This window comes from Cebus imitator, unplaced genomic scaffold, assembly GCF_001604975.1.
Source record: "Cebus imitator isolate Cc_AM_T3 unplaced genomic scaffold, Cebus_imitator-1.0 Scaffold22, whole genome shotgun sequence".
NCBI classification, from domain to species: Eukaryota; Metazoa; Chordata; class Mammalia; order Primates; family Cebidae; genus Cebus; species Cebus imitator.
The window spans coordinates 9,144,709-9,167,208 of NW_016107337.1; the positions used below are offsets into that span (position 1 = coordinate 9,144,709).

At 35.2% G+C, this 22,500-nt stretch overlaps 1 protein-coding gene across 3 annotated transcripts in view; it reads right to left on the reverse strand.

Annotated features, from left to right (window-relative positions):
- The window catches only part of ZFHX4 (zinc finger homeobox 4), a 187,406-nt gene that overhangs the window by 137,733 nt on the left and 27,173 nt on the right, over positions 1-22,500 (reverse strand). The window lies entirely within an intron of this gene.

Genomic DNA, 22,500 nt, shown 5'->3' on the forward strand with positions numbered 1-22,500 from the left:
AGGTGTGAGCCACCATGCTTAGCCTGTAAGTAGTTTTAAAAGTATACTGTTGAATAAAAACTCTTAATAAAGACATGAATTTTTTAACAGCATATTATATGAACCAACTTTGCAGAATGAATACATTTTCTTTAGAGTTTAAAACTCTTCAGTCATTATCTCTTTGTTCATGTGGTCACAAAGCATTCCATTGGCCACAACTAAACCGGTTCCTTCTTTTTAAAAATAATACAGATGGTCTTCTTTGGGGAATGGTTTTAATATTGCCTGTCTGCCAGGAAGGAGACTTCTCAAGGCCTCCTTTGTCCCTATAATTCCAGGATGAATTACTTTTTCCAGAATCTTCTAATTCAGTTGTTCCAGAGGTAAATTAATATTTATTAACAAATAGAAACACAAACAAACAAACACCAAGTTCTCCTTTGTTGCTTTGAAAATTGTTTTCTCCCAGTTACACAGAAGGATCTCCAGTTCTTTCTGACACACAGTACAAAGATTCACGTGGCCTAACTTCACGTCCCTTTATTATTTCATAGACTTCAGCAAATTCTGCTCCTATTCTTCTCCTTTTGAGATTTATTAATACCAGCTTTTAGTCATCTGTAAACCCATACAGGCTGGCTGCAAACATTCCTGTTACCCTGGTCTGGAGCTTTCCAATCTGTTATATGTCTTTTGGGGTGAAAGGTTCACATCTATGATATTTCTGTTTTGTTCATGCTGATGCAATAGAATTTTATAACATACAACAAAGAGCTAGAATCTCAGCACCAGCATATGTAAAATTATGTCAGGAGAAAAGGGCAAATCCCAGGACCACTGTAAGAGGCAGAGTCTGAGAGGCCCCATTCTCAAGCCATCTATCCCATGAGAGTACTTTTCCAATTAATTGGAATAATATGTCACCTAAATTGAACAACAGAAATCATCTTTGCTCTCTAAAACCATGAAAATTAGATATTTTGTATAAAAAGTGAGATAAAAGGAGGCTTGTTAATTAACAATTTAGCAGAATAATTTCGAGTCACAGCTCCCCACATCACAAGCTCCTCTTCATTCCCAACCAAATAAAAGCAAAATATTATTTGAGCAGGACCATTGTTTCAGCCTTAATCCCATCAATTTACTCACAGATTTAAGTTCTTACTAACAACTAAGCTTCCAAGCAGAAGGTACACACTGTATTTCTCTTCTCGTCTCGTTGATGCTGGCTATCATTACAATCATAGTAAATCACTAGGACAGGGAATGTGGAAATGAACAGAAAATGCTTCCAAAATTTCTGCATTAATTATCTTTTTATTGTGATTGTATGTGTCCTACTAAAAGATTTTTAATTAAACAAATTCTTGCTCGATCAAACCCTTTAAGAACCACTAACAAGAACAATTTCAGAAAGAAGGTTGATGTACCAATGCTTTAGCATTAAATTATATTTGACCTTGAAGTATTAACATAAGCAATGAGGTGATATTCATCATCATGAGATTATTTGGAGGTCAATTCTCTCAAATAAAACTTACATTTTCCTAAAACCTATGAACATGGTGGGAAATCTTCTGATCATCAGAACCAAAATCACTTATTTCAATAATTAATAGAACTAGTTGTTAAGATGAATATTTAAAGAGTCAACACAAAAAGACCTTGATGATTCAGGGTAATCACTTCCCTAACGATTGGGGGTTGCTCTCCCAGACTGTGTTAGATGTCACTAATAACCTATTTCAAACCTGTGACTTTGCAAGGACCTCATTTTGATGGCCTAATAGTGTCAGGCACAGATTTCAATGTTTAAATTATTAAAAACCATGATAAAGGCTGGTTCTTCCACCTGCATTGAAAGGGTGTATGGTCTTCCTTTCATCTCTTCATTAACATGGGGCAGACTTTCCAATTTGTGGATTAACTATACCTTTTACTAGTTCTTTTTCACTCACCGATTTCCTGCCTCTTGGCCATTTCTTAGCTCATTTTCATATCCCCCAGAGGGGAAAGAGAAAATTAAACTCAAACCTATGGAATTTGCTCTAATGAAAGGAAAAGGAAGCAATTGGAAACCAGTGGCTAAAATGAGGTTTGGGGATTTTCATACTTGCCTTGGTTCCAGTTAACCTATAATATCAAGGGCCTACTTTATATGAAGTCATTTATCCTCCACCTCTACAACATGATTTAACCGTGACCAGGATGGGAAAGCTATTACACAAACCAGAACTTTCATAAAGTTTCTTAAATAAAATTTTATTTAAGATGATAATATAAATCTTGAGACAGATATATATTTAAGATGCAAAATTTCACAGAAACAACTTGGACCACACACATCTGTTCTGATTTCAAAATTATTTTTATGTACTGGTCAATATATATATGTGTATATATACATATATATATGTGCATATATACATACATACATATATATACATATATGTGTGTGTGTGTATATATATATATATGCATATAAACTATAACTACTTAGAATGTAATAAGTTTCTGCTTATTTGTTGCTTTTACTGATAAGAGTATTCTAGCTCAAGTCCCCCAAAGGGTTAATGCTGCTGAGTGAGATGAAATTCATGAGCATAATCCTAAACAAGTGAGGTGAAGTTCTATCAGGTCTATTTCAGCTATCAGGGATTACTGCTAGCTGTCTAATCCTGCTGAGCCTCAGGGAGGAACGTTCTATTGTATTTGAAATCCTGGCCAGGAAAGAACAGAAGGTTAAATGGGTGCCTTGCTCTGTAATCAAATATCACAGGCACTACTTATCTATTCAATGAACAACTGACGTAGAAAATCAATTAGGAACCAAATAGCTTCTTAGGAATTTCTACCCAGAAAGAGGCAAGATTTTTTTTTTAAATGAATTTCTTTGGTATGTTTTATGGTAGAATGCTATGAATTGTGAAGTTCCAAAAGTTGTTTTAGCTGGTTTCTGAAATATGTATTCCTGCAGGCTCTAGAGCTTCTCTACCAATTTGCTTGCAAAACTGGGAGGATTTTAGGAATAAGGATACCACACTCCAGGACAGCGACTGAGTCACTTACCTAAGGAAAGGAGCAGCCATACAAAACCAATCCACATGAAATACTGTTAAATCTGGATAAAAGTTCTGAGCGATAATGCAAATCTGTATTATTATGTTTTTATTGAGATGACAAATAATTTACCTCTTCTTAAATGCATTCCTTCGACAGTGCATCATCATCTTATATGAAAATATTATGAACGGTGAAAAGGACGGGGGGAAAAAAAAAGGTGGCTGCAGCCCCAAGAGCTCTTTGTTTCCAGCAGTAAGAGGCTCCTTTTGGTGATCTGAAGGTTAACACCCTTGTCTCACTACACTCATCCCCTACCTGTCACTCTGAGTAGATGTCACAGTTCATGCACACAGACAAACAGGCTGACCTGGCCAGTCAGCTTGACCTTGGACAGGCCTAAGATCAAATATGGTTATTAATATTGGGGACAGTCAAAATGTAATCTTCCAGACACTAGAGAAATGAGCTAGAAATTATGCACTTCCTGTCAATCAGAAGCATCATGACACTAAGCATTAAAATGTTCATCTGGACCGGCGCAGGAATTAAGATAAACTTCTTTTTTTCTGTTCTCTGAATGCTGTTGAGTGAAATTTGCTCAGGGCCTTTATAGGCTCAACTTATCTGTCCTTACACTTTCAAATTATTTTTGGACTCTGCTTTATGACAGTTTTTTTATAAGGTAATCTATTTGCAGGCTAAAGCAGATATAATTGGAAAAATATTGCCTTTTCATAGTCAAGGAAGATATTTTACAAATGGGATAGAATACTTTTAATACTCTCATTGTATTTCAATGTGCATATAATTTTAACCATGGGCTCTCATTCTCTATAATTGCTATTCCTTATTTCTCTTAGAATATATTCATAATATGGGCTAAAAAAGGGAAATATAAAAAAATCACTTAAATGCCCCAGCAAATACAAAATGTGTAACAGTAATAAATGTATTACTATCTTAAACTGCTACTGAAATGAAAACAGATATTTAATCTAATATTCCTTCCATAATTTATAACATCATTTCCATATTCCTCTTGATAAGATGGTTATGCGTCCATTATGATTTGGCCAAAATCTCTGACAAAAGAATATCAAATATTTCCAATAAAAAATGTAGTTTGAAAATCATCATTAACTTTCTCCTTAAGGACAGGTCCAAAACAATACAAATAATGAAACAAACATATTCAGTTCCTGGGAAGAACTTGCAGTCTGCATTACAAATGTTACATTTTAACAAAGCAATAAAATCATTTTCTTTGAAGAAAACATAGGTTGTTTTGATTTTTGGTGTCTGCAAATTTCCAAAAAATATCTTCTTTAAAAATGTATTAGGACTAATGTATCTTAATGAGATTTTTTTGCATATTAAACTATTTATTTGGGCTCTTTGTGAAGGTACACTCAAGGCCTTCACACCACTGACATGAAGACTTTACAGGGTACGTAGAATTAGGTTACAATAAACTACCCCACTCTCTTAAGCTCCCAATATTTTATAACAGTTACTTCCTCAAGCAACACAGATCTATTAATGCTTTAATTTGTGACACTGCTAACTGCTATTAACAGATTATGACTGTGAAGTGTCCCTGCAATTGTCTGGCACAGGAGGATCACATGTTTGTCATAGCAGTGCAAAATGTTTTAGGTCACACAAACATATTATATTGTATTTTGTGTTTTAGTTAAGCACAAAGGTCAAAAGGTTTATAGTGCACTGACGTTTGCTCATTGATCATTATCTTAAAATAGAAAGGCAGTGTAAGAATGCCTTCTGCCCTTCACTGATCTATATATATATCAACTGGTAATGATCAGTAAGCAATCAAACCTATCAAATTTTTGGCAACGTCTTGAAATAATTGGTTTGATTTTTTAAAAACCAAGTAACTCACCTCTTTCATTAATCTAAGTTTTTCACTCTGTGGGGAAGGGTCTTGATTTGTTCATGTCTTTTGTGAAACATAAGCTATATTGCCAATGGAACTCAGATATAGTTTGGCACAAGCATTTCATTGTAGATTCATATTTTAAAACATAGATCTTGTGGCCAGCACAGAACTGATAGGCTATTTCAAGTTGATCTGCAGAAGTTGTAGTTCTTTATGAAATGGACAAAGATTAAATTTTTAACTTATAAGTAAATACAGTAACTTTTCCAGAGTCAAGTACTATGACAATGTACATCATGTTTATCATGATATTGGGTACCATACTTCTTTGCTTGTTTTTAGCACTGGTTGTCAAGATAGCTGCCAATGCATCTGTGTTGGATATTATATTTGGGAGAAAAGTGGGGGTTATCATTTAAAGAAAATTGTCAAATTATAGAACATACAATAGAGTTCCCTTTCATACACAGGATAAAGAGCTATGCATACAATATATACACATATCAATATCTACACATACACACCCCCCATATGCCTGTATAAACACATTTATATCCATATCCAAAGAGACAGAGAAAATATATGCTGCTATGAAGAGAAACTCCCAAAACAAACCTCAGAATCTGCCTTCCTAGAAGAGCAAGAAAATGAAAAACTGAAGAATTGTTGCAGTGAGTTACAAATGAGCATATAACCCAGTGGGCCTGTGAAAGTTGGCTCTCCTGAGACCTATAAGATTCCTGTTCAGAAAACAGACTATATATCTGCTGCCCGGGGATATCCTCATGTACAAAGGAAGTGGGTTTCTGCAACCATGGTGAGGCAAAGCATGATTCCAAAAATTTACCAAAAAGATATTATATAGAACAGATGCCGATGGAGCTAAGGTAATTCTTTGGTAAAAGAATTACCAAAATTCTATCCAGAGGCCTTGGGATTTTTAAACCAACTTCTGGACTCAAAATATGGTGTCTTGGCCCCACAGTTCACTAAAGTGCCAGACCTTCAGTAAAAGAATGTCTCTTTTGTACAGAAAGGGTTTCTGTGAAAAGGCTTGCCATTTTTCCTACTGCAATGAGATTTTTGTATATCAAAACGTGTCAGACTCTTGTACTAAGAGGCAAAACAATGTGAAAGACAGAGGGTGATTCCATCAATGACTTACTTGGAAAGAGTATGCAGCATCGGCAGACCCTAAAAAAATCCTAGCCTGTCATAGGAGAGGATTCACAGAGAAGAGCAGTTTCTCTCTTCTGAAGATGAGAGGAACAGATGCCGATGGAGCTAAGGTTAGTATAATCATCATGTTCACCCTCTTCTCTTGGATCCTTTAGATCTACAAGCAACCTTCAAAGTTTTCTATTCCAGTGATCCCCCAATTTGACTGATTATCACTATCATGACCTTGGAATAAGGATTATTTTATTTATTTATTTTTTTTTTGAGACGGAGTTTCGCTCTTGTTGCCCAGGCTGGAGTGCAATGGCGTGACCTCGGCTCACTGCAACCTCCGCCTCCTGGGTTCAGGCAATTCTCCTGCCTCAGCCTCCTGAGTAGCTGGGATTACAGGCATGCGCCACCATGCCCAGCTGATTTTTGTATTTTTAGTAGAGACAGGGTTTCACTATGTTGACCAGGATGGTCTCAATCTCTTGACCTCGTGATCCACCCGCCTCGGCCTCCCAAAGTGCTGGGATTACAGGCGTGACAGGATGTTTTAAAAGTTACAACACGTTAATCTCCTTCAACCTTTGCTATTATATTCTGTACAGATTTATCAACTGGATATACAGCCATTTCTAGAATGCCTTTTCACATAATCATTGCATGACTCCAGAATGTTTGAAAAGTTCTTCCTTTCTGATAAAAACCTCAGTGGTTAATGTTTTTTGGATTTTGTTTTCTATACTTGATAGCCAATATCGAGAAAAGTCCATTCATTTCAGCCCGGCCAGCCTTTCTAACTCTTCATTACATGGTCCCATTCAAACTCTTCACTTTCCCCCAAGACTAGAGGAAGAGTTCCATGTATACAAATCACAAGGTACTGATGACACAAATGTTCCAAATCAAAAGTACTGATCATATTATCTGTCTACAGTAAGTAACCATTTCCTTGTTTAATAAGTGATTATATATTTAATGCTTTACTGTCTCTTCCACTAAATCACAAACTCCCCCAGAGCAAAGCCTGCGTTCATCTTGCTTGACACCATATCCTTATTTCCTAGCATAGAGCCTGAGAAAGTGGGTTCTCAATGAATGAAAACATGAAATGAGTAATCAAATAAGAAAAAAAAGCAAGAGAATTAAGAGATTCAGTTATTTCTCTATATAATTTTTACTCTGCTTCCTGTTTATAAGAAAAACAAATGTATTTTCATGGATTAAACAAAACAATGAAAAACGAGCAATCTGACCTATGTAACTATATCAGTAATTTAAGATGAGATATGTGTTCAAGCTCAGCATAAATTCAGCTCTGAGAACCGCAGAAGTGATGAAGTTTGGACTAGATCTCAAAAAGCATTCAGTTAATGCTAATCTTCTAATTCTAATGGTAACTCAAAACCCATTTTACAGATGAAAAAATCGTTGTATAATCCCAAAGGCAAAAGGAAAGTAACCTCAGATACAGAAACTTTACACATTCGTTTTTCAGCTTCGAGTGTCACTTATTACTGCTCATTTGCAAATTCACACTTGGCTGACTTGAAAACTGCTATTTAAAAGTGTAATACACAGTTTCTTTTCTGTGGGTAAACTTTTAAGAAAGAATGTATATTGAAGTTAAAGCATAAAAGGATACACAAATACTTATTTTCTGTGAGCTATATTCACCCTGTTTCAAGCAGATGAGTATGGCTACATTCCTCTTCAAAGCAAATTTCAGTTGAAGGCCAATTGGGGAGATAAAGTGAAGAATGGCTTTTCAGGAATGACAAGCCCTAGATATAATAGTGTAACCAAGTACACTTACAGAAATTTAAAAATAAAGTGCCTTACCAATAATAAAAAAGCAGAAGATATCTCCAAGTACAAAACGCAGCACCAATAGAGTGAATATACTGACAAGACATGAGTAATATTTTCCACACATAAGAAAAGCTTTCATCTCAGAATACTTTTTTTCAAAGCTATTTTTGTTCCTCAATTAAAAGCTACAGAATTCAGTGGAGTGTTTTTATCTCCATTTACTAATATATTAACTAAGGTACAGAAATGATTGCAAAACACACACACACACACACATAAAGAGTGAGAAAGTCAGTTGGACATCTTAAGACACAAAATGCCTAACCTTCTTTTAAACTTCTCTTGAGTTATAGAGAGATATAGGCAGGTATTTGTGCATATTTTCACTCTCTTTCTCTGAAACATTCCCCTATACCCTCCCACCATGTTCTATCTCCAGTATATTAATAATGGGAGGATATCAAAAATTGATATCCATGTCATTAAAGCTTATTAAGCTCATCAAGTGTTCATACATATAAATACTGAACTAGGCAGTCAATCTTTCAGTTTTACTGTGTTTCAGACTCAAGAAAGCTGATGCAGAGAATCTTTTAGCATATGATATAGTAGAGGAGCTTATCATGTTTTCTTGCATAATTTTCCTTTAACTCATTTTAATGGTAAAACAAAAAGAAGAAATTATGCAATGATAATGCTCTGACAATAGGAATATTGGCAGCCCTTGCCTGATCTCATCATAACCATGTCAGTGAACCACATGAAGATCTCCAGAAACTGAAAACTTCAGGAAACATTAGTAACTGTTTGAAACAAATAGGATTGGGCCTGAAATGGCTATAGACAAAATAGTAAGACTTTCTAACATTGATTATTACACCAGATATGAGAAAGAGGCATATTCATACTTTTATACCCATACAAAGAAAAAAATCCTATCAGTTAGCAAGAAAAGTACCAAGCAATATTTCAGTTCGTCCATACACTTAGTATTATGAAAATATAAAAATCATACATACAGTCACAAACATCACATAGGTGGAGAGGTGGGGGTAAGAAAGAGAGGAAACTTTAATTGTACTGTTACTGTACATTATTTCTCAACATTGTGACATCTTTACTGGTAGGGAAACAGAGTCACTGTTTGTCAATGTTCCACAAAGCAGAAATCTATTTGTCCCCCCAAATATCAGAAGTCTAAATATTAATTCTCTAAATGATACATAGGATTAAATACTACTAAAGTGTGTTATATAAAGCACTAAAAATGTCCTTACAAATTTCGGGAATTCAGAAAGGCTGTGAACAGGGACAACTCATAAAAAAAAAATAAAGCACAGAGAAAATGCATAAGGTATTTGTCTCTTAAAACTCGTGAGCTTCTTGAGGACAGGAAGAAGCTCATCAGTTTTTCCCTTTGTGTCTGTCTCATTTGCCTTGGTGCCCAGAACAGAGCATTTTTAATCAATGAGGGTAAATAAGCCTCTCTGTATTACTGGAACATCAAACAAAATATACTTCAGTAGATTTAAGCTGTAATAAATGTACCAATTTTTTCATTCCTACAAATATGGCAAATGCAGTCTGTAGATATTTTTCAAAGAACCATAGTATGAATCAAATAAATGATTCACATTCAGACTTTATGACGAACTAAAGCCTACATATTGTTACGAGTGATTTTTCTAATTTGTCAGCCCTCACTTCTTCTCCCTCAAAGACTGTAAATCTTTACTCTTCTCATTATTCATTCTTTTCTTCCTGCCTCAGAGGATACATGTCCTCCTCAAAGATCAACTACTACAGTTGCACCTGTATTCCCATCTGCTTCTGCCACAAACAGGGCCTTCCCTTCCAGGTATCCCTGCATGAGGCGGCATCTTCACTGTAATAAATTGTCTTATTTAACAACGTGGGTGCTGGAACCAGACTGTCTGAGTTTAAGCCCTGACTCCTTATCACTGTTACTACTAGCTATGTGGTGATCTAATATACATTAAGATTTCATTGCCTCAGTTTCCTCATCTTAAAAAGTGGGCATAACAACAGTACCTAATCTAATAGGGTTGCTGTGAGAATTAAATGACTTGATATATTTAAATAACTTGGGATATTATTTTGACACCAAATAAGTGCTCAATATATGCTAGTATCAATTTTCTTACTGAGCTAGTTAGCCAGAGAAGAGCAGAAGATGGATAAGAGACATTGAGAGAATGATACAAATTGGAAGTATTCTTTAAAGGAAAGGGGAGAAGGAACAAACAAGGCAAAAATTAACAACAGACTGCTGTAATGAGGATCCAGTTAATATTACTATCAATCCAGCTGTTTTACTGGTAGGCATATACCCAGAGAAAAGAAAGCATACGTCTTATTAGGATAGTTACCTCAAAAATACGGATTTGGTTTAGTCTTTGAGTGTAGCTTCTTGTTTTGGGGGTGCAGGGATTATTTTATTTGGGTTGGGGTAAGTTTTGTGAGTTTTATAAGTGCATGAAAGTATCTATTGATTATTAATTATATCCTACAAGCATGAATTAAATAACACCTTGTGGTTAGGATGTTGGCCAAGACATTCAGTTTAGGTGCAATCATAGCAAGGAGTTTAGGAAAGTCAACAAAATCTTGTATATGAATATTCATAGCATCACTTTCTATAATAGACAACAAGTGAAAACAACCCTAACGTCCAACAGTTGATGCGGAATAAATAAAATGTACTATACCCATGCAATGGACAAAGTGCTATACATGCTACTGCACAGATGAACCTTAAAAACATTATGCTAAGTGAAAGAAGCTAGTCACAAACGACCCCATATACTGTGATTCCATCTATATGAAATGTCCAGAACAGGCAAATCTATAGAAGCAGAAAGCAATTAGTGATTGCCTAGGACCGTAGGAGGGAGGACTGCAGATAAGGATGGGAAGCTAAAATGGTACAGGATTTCTTCTGGGGATGATGAAAATATTCTAAAATCAGTTGTGGTGATGGCTGCTTAATTCTGTAAAAATTATTAAAATTATTGAATTGTATCCTTTAAATGGATTAAGTGGTATATGAATTATATCTCAATAGAGTAGTTGCAAGCAAAAAAATGAAGCAGCAAAGCAGAAGACAATGGTCTCACAAGTCATTGCACTGTCAACATGGTAGATTTTGTAGTATATCACTTTAGTCCTTTCCCTTTCTAATACAGAACTGCTTTCTTAAATCTTCTAGTCACATTTTCCTATATAACTGCATACTTCAGTATTGAGGTTGCTGTCTTATTTCATCATTTTCCCACTATGGACATCTCATCTGACAGTTGATCAGTTTAAGAAGATACTTGTTTGGGTTACCTAATACCCTGAATTTCATGGATGTCTCCAAGTCTAAGAATCTTGTGGTATCTATGATGTTTTTAAGACCAAATAAAAGAACAGAGTGTTAAGTAGGTAGACAGTAATTTCAGAAAAACTTTACTTTTAAAAATATTTTTAAGAATATACTTAGTGCTAAAGCCTTTGCGAAAGAATACCTACTCCAAGGTTGGGAGCAAGACCTGCCTTTTGTAGGACAAAAAAGGCTTAATGTGCTCCCACAATTAGCAAGGCCATTTGCTTTTTGGAGAAACTATCACTTTTAGCAAATCATATCCTGTTCCTTGATCCTTTGATTAGTCATGTGTACATACAGAACTGATTTCAGTGCTTGTTGACGAGTCTTGCACAACATCATCAAAGGCTTATTATCTCTAGGAACTGAGAACACTTAACAGTGTGCAGGAATAGATTTCTGTGATCTACTTTAAAACAAAATAATGATTAACCATAATCTTCATCAATTTTAATTCATTTTTATATATTCTATTCTCATTCATCTCTCTCTCCCCACACCTCTCTCTCTCTTTCCTCTCTCTCTCTCTCTCTCTCACACACACACACACACACACACACACAGACGCAGTTAATCCTAAAAATGTTTGGATGAAAAAAATATAATAGGTGTCCTTGGATATGTATGGAAAATATCATTGAGGTGCTTGCATTTGGCCTTTTTAATCACTTAACACATGAAATCTGAACAAATCCATGTTCTACATTCATTGAAAGAACTAAATTTTTCAGTTTTTGGAAAAGTGTGTGTGTGTGATCAATTTCAATGCACTCCTGTGTCAATCATTTGCCAACAAATTAGCAAGCTGCTGTAATGAAAGAGGTAGTCATAAGTCTATGGGAAGGAATAAAGTGACCTGGTACATGTAACAGGAACTTGCAACTAAACATTATATCAGACATTTAAAACAGAAATATGGAGAAAACTGAGCAATAGGATAATCAGGAAGAGATTTTCTCATTTTGTGACTTAAAAATAGTACCTCTATCTTTATGTTATGAATTAATGCTCTAAAAATTAAACAGCTCTTCAAAAATCTCATCTTAGTTTTTCTAATAATTGCAGAATTAAGAGAGCCAAGACTATTTTTTTCTGAAACAAAGTTATTTGTAAATTCCCCTTGCATCTATTTTTAAGGAATTCAGTTATAAACTTGGGGAGTAACTTCTCAGCAAATACTCATCATGGAAATATTTGGTACTCCTATTCCATCCAAATGTGTGGGTTTTTAAAATTACCTAATTTTCTAATAAAAATCATAAATCAAAAAATAATAAACCAGAATTACATTTAGAAACATTACTTCTCAAAAGATATCACAGGGTTTCTATTAAAAGAATAGTGATACTTGGACTTGCATAGTAAACAAGAGAGCGTTTTCTCCCTTTATTGTGTGATGTATATTCACACAATAAAATAAACTCTAAAAGGCAATTTCTGCCTTTATATAATTCCCATTTTAGCATATTAATCTTTTTCAAAAATATACTATTTGGCTTAAAAAGTGGGAATGATCTTCCTCCTTTTCCATCGCTGGTGCCACCTACTCTGTTACTCAGTGTTAAGTGCTGAATATATGTTGAGTTGAAAGGAGATGTCTTGTAAATTGATTCTCTTTCAGAGGTGTCGGCAATTATACTGGCTACCTGATTTTCTGCAACTGAGCAATGAATGATTTTAGGCCCCAAGGATATACGCTAGTGTTATTCCCAGGCCTGCCAAACGAATAGTTAGAGATATTTTAAGTCTTTTTAAAATACTGCACATTACAGTTATCAAAATATCCTTACAGGCTGGATGCAGTGGCTCATGCCTGTAATCCCAGCACTTTGGGAGGCTGAGGGGGGCGGATCACTTGAGTCTAGGAGTTAGAGACCAGCCTGGGCAACATGGCAAAACCTCGTTTCTACAAAACACAAAAATTAGCCCAGGGTGGTGGCATCTGCCTGTGATCTTAGCTACCTGGGAGTCTGAGATGGGGGAACTGCCTGAGCCCAGGAGGTCAAGGCTGCAGTGAGCAGTGATCACGCCACTGCACTCCAGCCTATGCAACAGAGCAAGACCCTATCTAAAAAAAAAAAAAAAGAAAAGAAAAGAAAAAAATTCTTACATGCATGCTTTACACACACCAGCCATAAATATTGGGAGTTTCCATACTGTTAACAATTATGCTATGCCTAGCTAAGACTATTCTTACTTTCCAGTAAAAGTTTTCCTTAATAGATGAGGTCAAGTGCAGCAATGTCAGTGACTGACGGTTTACTGCAGGATCAGGTAGCCACATTCAGGGAGGCAAGATTTCTCTAAACATCTCTAACTCCAGTTAACATAAGTAGTTCTACCAAGACTTTGGGCTTTACATAGAAATCATTAGCAAATTTTGAAGAGGAGAGGAAAGGAGTGCATTAGCAACATATGATGGCAAAAAAAAATCCCTCGAGTCTTGTAACTAAATGGATCAAGGTAACACGTAAAAGTAAGATAATAATAATTAAAAACAAGATGACTTTTTTAAATCCTAAGAAGTAGTAAGTGCATACAGCTTCCTCCAGTAGTAGTAAGGATACCAGGAGAAGGAGAAAGAGACTCAGGCTCTAGGCAGTATGTGGATTGTGCTTTAGTTGTTCTGGCCTAGTAAGTTAAATGCTTAGGGAGGCACATTCCCTCTTTCAGGTCAGCAGGGTACCATTTAGTACATTACTGCTGAGGTACCCTGGTGACCTGAATGAATTAATACTGCTTCCAAAGGTGCTTAACTTGCAAGCACTGAGAGCTCAGGCACTAGACGTGATAAATATTCTATCAGTGCTTTCTGTTTAATATACCAAACACCCAAACATGCCAGTAAAAGGAAGACTTTTAAAGTGAAAAATCTCTGTCATCCCAGGACATACAGCAGCTAACAGTTTTAACCAACAGTTTCTCCTTCTTGTTCATAGGTGACCCAGTGGGTTTAAGTTCATAGTAGATTCATGTGCACAAACCTACCAGCCAGCTTTTATTGCATCTGCAATACCTTTAAGAAAACCTACTGGCTTGAAGAAGAGACAGGGGGCTACAAAATGATTAAGCTCTAGACAAAATTATGAATTTTGCTTCTGAGGTCCCTAGCCTTTCTTTTCCTTTCCCATAACCTGTTCTTCCAATCCTCAAATATGGAAATTTTCTTAATTAAAAAAAAACTTTATTAATGTGGGGTAGGGGCAGGAGCTGAAAAGAGGCCAAGGTTAGAATTCCAGCTCAGTGTCTTACTGTCTATAAGGACTCAAACAAAACATTTTTCTCTGACTCTGTTTTCTCATATGTCAGAATGTAATAATAGTATATAGCTGTTAGGAAAAGTATGTGAAGTAATGTACATAAATAATTTAACTTATATGATTGTTGTCAGTATATGTTTCCTCCAAAAAGCAATGCCATTGTAAAAGGCAATAAATAAATAAGTCAATTAACAGTATGGTTTCACTGTTGACAGATTATCTGGCATCAGGAGGGATTTTCTTTTTGTAAAATTATTCTGAATATCCCAAAAATTATATATAGACAGTAAATTGCCAACCCTACCTATAAATGAGGCTCTTCTTGTAACAGGACACGTAATCACAGACTACAACTCATTATTTTAAAGCCCTAAAAGCTTTCCTCCCAACTGGAGTTAATTGATATAGTTGCATTTATCAATAGATAATTTCTTCCCACACTTAGTCCTGTATTTCAATCATTTTATTAGCAGATAACAAGGAACAAATAATTCTTCAACCATAACCTTCTTCTGCACTACTCCTTAAAAATTGCTTCATGGACAAATACAGTCTGACCACCAACTCCTTAAGCAACAGGAGAGAGACATGTATATTTTATGCTAGTACTTCCAGTGAAATAAAGTCTGTAGGAAATTCTACATCAAAAGAATATGGTCTCCATTCACTTTTATATTTATATATGCACATTTAATACATGTAAGCTCAAGATTACAAAATTTCCTTAAAGAAAAGTAAAATGTTAATAAAATGATATAAAACCAAGTGAAATAAAATGTGGTCACAACAACGGTTATTATCTCTGATAACACTCTAACTGGTCATTACAATAATGTATCTTTAAGCAGGGCGCTCATTGACCTTATTGTACACTGAATTTACAGAGGTTTTCCAAGAGTCATACTACATTTGCATTCTGGTTATTTAATGGGATGGATTGTAGTTGTAATTAGACACATTTTGCATTGTTTTTTCTTTTTTTGAGACCTACTCTTGCTCTGTTGCCCAGGCTGGAGTGCAATGGCAGGATCTCAGCTCACTGCAATCTCCGACTACTGGGTTCAAGTGATTATTCTGCCTCAGTTTCCTGAGTAGCTGGGACTACAGGCACACATCATCATGCCCAGTTAATTTTTGTATTTTTGGTAGAGACAGGGTTTCACCAAGCTGGCCAGGCTGGTCTCGAACTCCTGACCTCGTGATCCACCCGCCTCTGCCTCTCAAAGTGCTGGGAATACAGGCATGAGCAACCGCGCCCGATCTGCATTCTTTATTATGTGGCTTTCTTCATCATATTCTAGGCGATGCATTAGTAGCATCATCCTCATGCTTGAAAACTATGTATATGTCTGAACTAGTAGAAAAGCTCTATTATGCCCTCAAGGTCCCACCAAAATCCTTACCTAAAACTGATCAATAAAGTCTTGCTATGCAATAGGGCAATAAGAGTAAGCCAAGACATAGAAGTAACATTATACTACATCTACTGATGACTCAAAAGACCACTCACATGCAGCCCTTTGGCTAACCATTGCTGAAAAAAGCATGGAAACCTTTGATGACTTAGATTCATAGATTTAACTCTCAACAACTTTAATGTCCCCAACATCTAATCACCAAATCTAACCCATAATATTGGTGAGCAGAATGAGTTAGGAAGTATTACCTTAGAAAACTCTTGTCTCTGAGCAGCACGTAGAAAGATGCCTTATATTCCATCATGTTAATGGGACACAACCACCGTACCAGACACTTTAAAACCGTTCACATAGTAAGCGTTCAATAAGTGCTTCTACATTTACCAGAAGTAAAAACTGGGATATTGTTTGTGTATTCTACAGACAGAATGGTGGCGCTTGTGCCTGTATTACCAATCTCCATCCTCCTAGGTTATGGAATCTGTGGAGGTGTTTCCTCATGGTTATTGGTGGCTGTGTCTCCATGCCTGTCCTTCATTTTTTGAACAAATCAAACCCTCCTATACGCTCTCTTGGAATACACTATATATATTATTGTACGTATATACACAATAATAATTTGGGGGGCAGGAAGAAAACACCTTTTAAATCTTGAATGATTTGAATAATGAACAAATCCCCACATCTAACTGAACTTGGCCTGAGCAGAGCTTCAGACTCAAGACAAACTTGGTAAAACATTTACAGCAGAGCTCAGGAAGGCCAGATGTTCTGGAAGCAGAACCACGGTCATTATACACATGCCAGCTCCTCCTCACTCCACCCAGGGCCAAGACCCTTTCAGCAGTGTGAGGCCTGGTTAACATATGACTTTGACTGCATTATGGCATGGCATAGCAGCACCCACTTGAACATTTCAGCAATTTTCAACAAGCTCCAATGACAAGGACTATTACATTTAAGCCACAGAAACACATGGGGAGAGCACATTAATTATGAGAGGACACCTTTGTCTGCATTACCTGAATGACCTCAGGGTGGGTGACAAATGAGCAATTTAGCACTTTTGATTGAATCATGCTTGCACTTCACATGAAATAGAATGAACACAAGCTACACAAAAAAAAATGTAATATGAATCATACAGTGTGAGTTGACATAACTGCAAGTGATAAATTGTTGACTCTGTTTCTGAAGTGTGGTCTGCTGTGGTGGTGGTGGTGTGTGTGTGTTTGTGTGTGTCTTCAGGAGTAAATGAAGAAAGCTCTTAAGGAGGGGCACTGTCCTACCTTAACCCAATCCTGACATAATCACTCCACGCCACATAAACATTAGAGACTCCTCCAGATTAGGTAATTCCTTTTTAAAAAATGCATGCTGAAGAAGACTTCTAAGTCAATTACACCTTTGAATGCATGACTCTGCTTTTATACAAAGGCTTCATTCCCCTTAATTAAAGGAATGCTAGTTTTCTGTGGGGAATTAGATAGGTAATCTTTCAACATGGGATGTTTCCATGAAGAAAAGAGAAGACCTAGGTGGAGTAAAATAGTAAGGATTTCAGGAAAACAGAAAGGAGCATAACAATATATGCCTGATGTGTAGGGAGACAGTGGCATTGGTGAAGAAGAGACGTACAGAAAATAGAGTAGGACACTTTGCTTTCTTTAAATTTTGTCTGGATTTGATAACAATTTCACGCAGTGAGAAATTCACACAGTGAGAAATTCCGTATTTGTGCTGAAGTGGCCATGTCATAATACACAGCTGTGCTTCAACAAAAGTCAAGCTTAAAAACAGAAGTAGACGTAGTCGATAGGGTTGGCCAATTAGATCTGATCTGAAAACACCAGTGATTTATTAGTTGCTATTAGCGAACCAACTCCTCTTTATTTAGTCTGTGTATTTATTAGTTATAAGTATTATGCAAGTATGTACTATTCTACTACAGAAACTGTTTTTTTCAATCTTTGCCCTGTCTATTTACATGAGAATACAATAGAATAATTTGAATTGTGATTAGTTTTTTTAAAACAAGTCTTGCAACTGGAATTAAATTTCACACTGCATTTCAATCTTGAACATAAATCTGAAATTAATACAAAAGTGCAAAAATTTTCATATTCAGGTTAATGTTTAGCAACAGAGAAGAATAACTTTTGTTTATCTCTGAAAACAGCTTTCTTCATCTAACAAATGACTAGAATAAGATTAAGAAAAACTTGTTTTGGTTTCTTAGATACACACGCATATTCCAATTTCTTTCCACACAATTACTTTTATGTAAATGTGTACCACACAATCTCCTGACTTCCTTTACCATCACACCGGGACAATGGCAGTTCGATAATTGAAATGGTACCTATCTGGTATATTTGATTTTAAATTTCAAAGTTGGACTCAGGCCTATTGAAATGAGAATATCTGTGACTCTTTGTTAATTCCAAATTGATCGGGTTATTATTTTCTACTAGAAAAAAAAAAAGCACAAAAAGTAGGTGAACCTAGTTGTTACATTTTTTTTTCCTTTACACGTACTTTTCCCAATATGCCTCTTTGCATTCTTCTCTGTGGGCCTCCCAACACCTTGATTTTTGTTCTTAACCAAGATTCTTTAATACACAACATGGATAATGAGAAAAACCCAAAAAATGCTCCATGGGGGAAACCTTACACTAAAAGTTACCTAGGTCTAAATCCCAAGTGTGTTCCTTTGCTCACCATGGAGACAGGCAATTTGTTCACTGCTTTCAGTCAATTTGAAATCCAAATATGAAAAAGGCATTATGGAATTCAGACAGACTACTCTGCTTCACTACTAGCAGATGCAGAGAGGGGGAAAAAAAGGTACTATAATTAAGGTTGTGACTTTGAACAAGCGAAGGTGTGAACACTTCACTTATAAATAAATATAATACTAAAAGAGCGGCCGAAGTACAGACGCAACAAGAATATTTATATGTCCTGCGCTGAATGATGGTTAGACCAATCAGCTGGCCACAAAAGTCTTGGTCATACTGAGCCAAGAACAAACTAAGCTGTAAATACAAAATATTGCCAGTTTCAGTTGTTCTTCCTCAATTTAAATTTGTAGTGCTATGTGGTTTTCATTATATCTTTTTACTAGACTCTTAAGAAAAATTTTGAGATCATTTAAGGGGTAGATAAAATTACAGTGCATTTTTTAAAAATAAAGACTGGGAGTAAAGACATTTATTTAACTTGTTCCTTAGTTTATTCATTAATCCATCACTCATTCTACAAATATTTATTGAGAACCAATTATTTAATCAATTGACTAATATTTGTAAAGAATAGAAAGGCATGAAATTAGAAGAATATAATTAAATCTAATAAACAGGTTAGCTGAGAAACCACTGTTTTATACACACACACACACACACACACACACACACACACACACACACACACATTCATCTTGCAAGATTGATTGTAGCTATGTATACATTTTGTATTTGTTAATTTCACTTTAAATACACATTCAAAAATTAAAAGTAAAGATTATGGGCAATCTTCAGTTTCATTTTATTGTTTTATTTTCCTAGAGCAATTCCGTTTCATCATTAAAATTTCTGGAGGCAAAGTCAAAATTTAATAGTGCTTAGCAATTCAGAGAATCTCACTTGAAGAAACAAGTAAGATTTTCTTAACAGTAACATGATTGCTTTTAAAAAAAATTCTAAGGAAAATAATGCTGCCAAAAAATGAATATAGCTTTGTTTGTTTTTTCAGTCATCGTTAGCAATAGACATAAAGGTATTCTTTTTTTGAGTCCATATGGAAAGATCATCAACACATTCTGCTTCTGGGTTCTTTGCCAAAATACCATAACCCACAAGCCTTCTACCTTAAACATAAAAGGAAAGGTGTTGTTCTGGTCAAATAAAGAAATAATTTTTACTAGCATATGTCTAATGTTAAAGCTGCCTAAATCCTGCCAAATACATTAAAACGACATCTGTAAAACAGATTTTCATTAAATTGATCAGTTTCAAGTCAAGCAGCTAGGCAGATGATGCTTTTAAGCTAACCTTAACCTTTAACTTTTAACCTCCTTAACCTAGAATAAGGACACACTTTTAGGTAATGCTGCTTCAGTTTAACAATGCAAGAGGTAAAGTGGCCTATTCAAATTGAAACGACACATCACACAGTGTTATGAATCAATATGTTGTCAATAACAAGACAAGCTGTTTTCTCGCAGCTCTGTATTTGTCTTATAACTGCTAAACTGCTACTTGTCACTTCTCCTTAATGTTTAAATAATTCATGATACAAAATGATGTAAATTAAACTCTTAATGAAAATGAATTTTATATAGGAGATTACTGTCTAGCCATTAACTCTGAAACTATTTTAAGTCTAATTTTAATATTTTAGCCATCATTTTTTTCCAGGCTCAGGCAAATTTGTCAGGTTCTCATTTAAAAGCAATTAATGCTACTTATGAACCACTTTTATTTTGCCAACACAAGCCAACCAAGCTTGCTAATATCCTCATTACTGCACTTGAAAATCCTCTATGATTCACACAGTTTCGGAAATCAGTGTAGAAGTGGCATCCTCAACACAACGCTACTTGGAGTATTTTTCCAGTTAATAATACATGTTTCTTGAAAGATAATGCAAAAGAATAAAGTTCAGTTGTCTAAAATCAAGTTTCAACAGCTCAAATATTTATATCTTCAACCTTCTATTAATTCAAGGTAAGTTTGTTCAAAGTAAGTTTGTCTGCTGACCATATTTAAACACTATGCTGAACAAGGATACTTGGGTGTTTAAGAGATAAGCAGCTAAAGAAGAGTACATTTTTATATGATTTATAAGATTTTTCTGGAAAGAGTACACCTTTTGGTTGTGAGATCTAAACCTCTCTCTCTGCTTTAAGGCCCTGTTTCTAATCATGCTTTTATCTTAATTGGTTGTTATAAATTCAAAGACAACATCCAACTCTCCATGAAAAGGAACTTCAAGAGCAACTGTAGCACCTAGCAAATTGCTCTGAAGAGAATGAGGTGGTCAATCCCTGCTTATGGAATGAATGGATAAACTTACACACACACACACACACACACACACACACACACACACACATATTAAAATAATCATCAATCAATATCAAGTATGTTTCCTGAAAAGATAAACAATAACACTCTACCTTCCTTTAGGTTTCCACAAAAGATTAAAACATAGAAAATTTATACATTTATATTTTCTATTCACAACATGTTAATTTAAAGTGTTAGAGAAACTGCATGAATATAAACACAGTTCATGAATATTCTATATAGCTCCCAGGGTCTAAATCTATTATTTATACAAACTTAATGTTTGTTTTTCTCTCCTAGGTATTCTAAAAGTTTTAATAGGTCAGGTATCAACAGAAAAAAGTAGACAATTGAACAGTTGTCAACTGTTGCTGCAAAACCTATGAATTACAATACAATTAATCCTTTATATTATATTTTCAATACTGTGAACTTAGAAGCTTTCCATCTCACATTAGGGCCTGCACTCCCTTCAAACTCTGTAACGTAACCCAAATCTAATGCTTTCATTATTGATCCACAGAGTGTCAATATCACAGGAACAATGTTACAAATTCTCACAGTGAGTCGTTAGGATTTTATGCACAGTACATCTATCTATCTAGAATTTGAACTTCAAGAAACAACCCATACACATGGTACTAGACCAATCCAAATAAATAATTCCTGCACCTAATCTAAATAGCCACAATCTGCTCTTTTCCTGTGTGGTTACAATTTTAAATAGTGCTAGAAAAGTCACAGGTATGATAATCACTGGTTGACTCCTGATAGTATAGTTATCACTGATTTCTAGTATAAATCAATAGATAACACTTGCAAAATGGATTTTGTAATAATATTTAGAGCTTGTTACAATGACTAATGGTTTGCAATGTTTTCTGTATTTTAATATCCTCTAGACAAAAAGAAGTTTTTAATAAGTTACCAAGTTATTCATCATCATAATGAATGTGTTATATTTATACATGAGCCAAGACAATCAGACAATCCAGTGAACAGACTGCAGAAAATAAATTAATCAGTAATTAGGATTTAGAAAAAGTTAAGACAAGTTCTGTAATAAATGGTGTTCATCACTTACATGTATTCATTATATCTGCATAGTGTTCCGAGGAAAGATAAAAGTATATTTGCTATTGTATCTGTACCACACCCATTTAGGGGGGAAATAATAATAGGTGGGAAAACAGTCATGCAAAATAACAATAGAGTTCACTTTTAGAGACTTCTAAGGATGCTAAGGGAGATTGTGTTTACTCAGTGCTACTGAGCACACACAGGAAAACAAAGAAACAAATATCATGTTTGGAGCGTCCTTGTTTGTCACCAAATGAAAGATTATGCATTCACAAGGTTGGGCACTGATTTTGTCTTCTGCTCCCTGTAACAATTTACATTTAGCCAAGAGTGGTGCTAGGTTAAAAAAAAAAAATCAATAGGT